Genomic DNA, 4,095 nt, shown 5'->3' with positions numbered 1-4,095 from the left:
GCAGACACTCTGCTAAGAGATTCTTACAGCTCTGAAAGACTGTCAAATGGAGTTATTCTTTCTCTGCTGCAGATGAGGAAATTGAGGCTGAATTGAGAGGAGAGATGAAATGACTTGCTCAAGGAAACACACCCAAAATACATTGACTTTTTTTTTTTTTTTTGGGCACAGCTTGCAGGATCTTAGTTCCCAGACCAGGGATTGAACCCGGGCCCTGGCAGTGAAAGCGCCAAGTCCTAACCACTGGGCCGCCAGGGAATTCCCTACATTTACCATTGTTGCTGGCACATTCACTCCTCTCCTTCCCCCAAATTACCCTGCGTCCAGAAGACTTTCTAATGTCTAGGACAGAAGATAATATTGATAGAATAAACTCCCCCTGGTGGTGAGGTGCATCAACACAAAATGTCCATGAAAAGATGTGAGGGTTCCAGCCTTGAGTGTAACAAGCAAGTCACAGGACACTCAGCTGATCAGAGCACAAGTGTGAGACTTCTCATTTTTTTTTTTCCAATAGATAAGTTTCACTGCATTTTAAAGATATCACAAAGAGGTCCTGGGAATCATTTGGTATCTTCTTGTTTCCATAGCAAGACAACTCTTAGATCTTATTCATCAGCCTGATGATTTGTTCCTTTTTCAGAGACATAGATAACATCCAAAATGTTTTGATACCCTTATTTTTAACTGTGTGGCTTGCTGAATCAAAGCAGCTGAATTTGTTGTAAAGTCAGTGCAAATCACTTCCTGGGCTTGAGATACTGAATAAGCAATGCCTGGCCTCATATGAGCCCTGCAGATTTTTCATCTAAGAAATTTCCAGTATCAACAAGAGACCTGCTCTCCTGAATAAAGACGTGGGTGGGGAAGTGAGCATACACAGACGTACTCTTGTAATGGAAGCCCAGTGGAACACCCTTGATCATGTATTGGACTTGGGACTGCATGAACTGGAGCCGGTTCCTTTCTCTTCTCCACTGTTTGTCAACCTGGAGTCCCTTCCTATTCTTTCCAAGGAGGCTGAGTTCTATACTGATGTAGTCCCTCTGCAGGATTCCTCTGGGGCCCTTCACAATAATTGTGTGTCCTTCCACAGTGATGTTGACATTTTCTGGAATGTCGACAGTCTGGTTGCTGAAAATAGGCTTCATTCTCATGGTGGATTCAGCAAAGAGAGCATCTTAAGATATTTTTTTGTTTTTGTTTTTTTAAATGAATGAATGAATTAATTTATTTATTTTGGCTGCACCAGGTCTTAGTTGCGGCATGCAGACTCTTTAGTTGCTGCACTCGGGATCTTTAGTTGTGGCATGTGGACTCTTTAGTTGTGGCATGCAGACTCTTAGTTGTGGCGTGCATGCGGGATCTAGTTCCCCGACCAGGGATCGAACCTCCCGGCCCCCTGCATTGGGAGTGCAGAGTCTTACCCACTGGGCCACCAGGGAAGTCCCCTTAAGGTTTATTTTTTAAACAGATTAAAAAAACTTTTTCTTGGAGTATAGTTGATTTACAATGTTGTGTTTAAACGGTTTTATTGAGATATAATTCACATATCATATAATTTATCCATTTAAATTGTACAATTGAATGATTTTTAGTATATTCATGTATATGTATGACCATCATTATGATCAATTTCAGAATATTTTCATCACCTCAAAAAGAAACCCTGTGCCTTTCAGTTATCTATCCTTCTATCCCTCCCACCCAGCCCTAAGCCACCACTAATCTATTTTTTGTCTCCACAGAGTTGGCTAGTCTGGATGTTTTATGTAAATTATGTAATATGTGATCTTTTGCCTCTTAATGTTCTTAAATTAAATGTGTTTACACTGTAATTCTGCTTCATACCAGAATTCATCAGAAACAGTGCTTTTAGCTCTGTGATTGTACACGTTTCTCAAGATTAGCAGAACATTACAGCAAACCCATAAGTTATATTTTCTCCTCCCTTCTCTGAAGGAAAGCCCAGAGACTCTTTCTTTAAGAGATCATTCTAGGGGAAACAAAATGAAAAGAAGGACAAATGACAACCCAGGGAATTTGGGACATTTTGAATTTTTATCGAGGTTCTCATCATCCAGACCCCTGATCTCCAGGCCCTGCCTGCTGTGGGGTCTGAGCCCGCCTTCGTGGTGCAAAGCCTGGAAGGTGGGTCAGGGCTGCCTCTCCTCCCCCATGTGCAGACTGCAGAGCTGCCTGCCGGAGGAAGAGTGCCCAAGGACACCTTAGAGGCGGACATGCAGAGAGGCAAGAGTGGAGAAGAGGTGAAAGTCCCATTGCCCGGAGGAGGGAGCATTATCAGAGCAAGAGCTGAAGACGAGGCAGTTGCCAACAGGCCCAGCCAGCTCTCAAGACTGCCTAGGGGCCCCAGCGTACTGCAGAGGGTGGGGTGTCCTTCAAGGTCAGCCACAGGACGGACATCTCTTAAGGTGGTACGTGGAAGCTCTGCTTGGGTGCCGACCCTCAGGAGGGAACTCGTCAAACTGACCCTCTCCTTCTGACTTCACCTTTAGGGAAGGTCAACCAAGTCCCTGCTTCCACCATCGTCCCTTTACCCAGCGAAAATGACAATCCTTTGTCTCAAATATTGGGCAGGAATCGTATGACTCTAGGACAAGACCTGAAAGTGAGCGCCTGTGGACTTCCCTGGCGGTCCAGTGGTCAGGACTATGAGCTTCCACTGCAGGGGGCGTGGGTTTGATCCCTGGTTGAGGAACTAAGATCCTGAAGAAAAGAAAGTGAGCACCTGTTGCAGTGCCAACTCGCGGTGTGAAATAGATACTCTAAGAAGGAGGATGGCTCGGGAGACCTCAAAATCCAGATTCTACTTGGACAATCTCAAGTGAGCCGGGGTGGGGGGGAAGGAATTGTTCTGGCTGAGCTGGAGTAGAGGGATGACAGAAACAAAGGTCCAGTGCCAAATGGAGACCTGGCTTATAGTGAGAGCGTGAGACGGGGCAAAACACACACACAACAAGAGATAAAACGTTAACAAGCAGATTCAGAACCGCTGATACGGAGGGCCAACTATAAAGTTATACGTGTGGGTTTCTGACGGGTCAGACGGTTGGTGTCCCTAACCTCCACATTGCTCAAGGGTCAACTGTATTTGCTCTGGCTAGAACCTTCAGTACAGTGTCGAATAGCAGCAGTGAAAGCAGGCATCCTTGTCATGTTCCTGATCTTAAGGGGAAAGCTTTCAGTCTTTCAATATGATGTTAGCTGTGGGTTTTTCATAAATAGCCTTAATCATGTTGAGAATTATGCCCTTTATTCCTACTTTTCTGAGAGTTTTTATCATAGAAAGATGTTGGATTTGTGAAATGCCTCTTCTACACTGTTTGAGAGAGTCATGCAGTTTTGTTTCCTTCATTCTGCTAATGTGATATGTCACATTGATTGAATTTCCTTTTTCTTTCTTTTTTTTTTCTTGCCTGCGCTGCGCAGATTGTGGGATTTTAGTTCCCTGACCAGAGATTGAACCTGGGCCTTTGGCAGTGAGAGCAGAGTCCTAACCAATGGACTGCCAGGGAATTTCCATATTTTCTTATATTTAACCACGCTGGAATCCCTGGGACAAATCCTACTTGGTCATGGTGAATAATTCTTTAAATATGTTATTGGATTCAATTTGCTAATATCTTATGGAGGATTTTTGCATCTGTATTCATGTGGGAAATTGGTCTGTAATCTTATTTTCTTGTGATGTCATTATCTGGCTTTGGCATTAGGGTAATGCTGGCCTCATAGGATGAGCTGGGGACTGCTCCTTCAGTTTTTTGGAAGAGTTTAAGAACAATTAATGTTAACTCTTCTTTAAATGTTTGGTAGAATTCACCTGTGAAGCCATCTGGTCCAGGACTTTTCTTTGTTGGGAGGTTTTTGATTACTGATTCAATCTCTTGTTATAGGCCTGTTGGGATTTTCTGTTTCTTCTGGATTCTCTGTTTCTTCTTGAGTTGGTTTAGGTAATTTGTGTGTTTCAAGGAATTCGTCCATTTCTTCTAGGTTATCTAATTTGTTGGTGTGCTGTTGTTCAGAATATTCTCTTTTTATCTCAAAAAGCTCAGTAATAATGTCCCCATTTTCACT

At 43.4% G+C, this 4,095-nt stretch overlaps 1 pseudogene; it reads right to left on the bottom strand.

Annotated features, from left to right (window-relative positions):
- Window positions 1-213: 213 nt before the first annotated feature.
- Window positions 214-1,289, bottom strand: LOC113630621 (60S ribosomal protein L9-like; annotated as a pseudogene).
- Window positions 1,290-4,095: the final 2,806 nt, after the last annotated feature.

The sequence above is a fragment of the Aethalodelphis obliquidens genome, unplaced genomic scaffold, assembly GCF_003676395.1.
Source record: "Aethalodelphis obliquidens isolate GAN/ISIS:26980383/991018 unplaced genomic scaffold, ASM367639v1 scaffold30, whole genome shotgun sequence".
NCBI lineage: Eukaryota > Metazoa > Chordata > Mammalia > Artiodactyla > Delphinidae > Aethalodelphis > Aethalodelphis obliquidens.
This window is presented reverse-complemented; position numbering and strand designations above follow the sequence as displayed.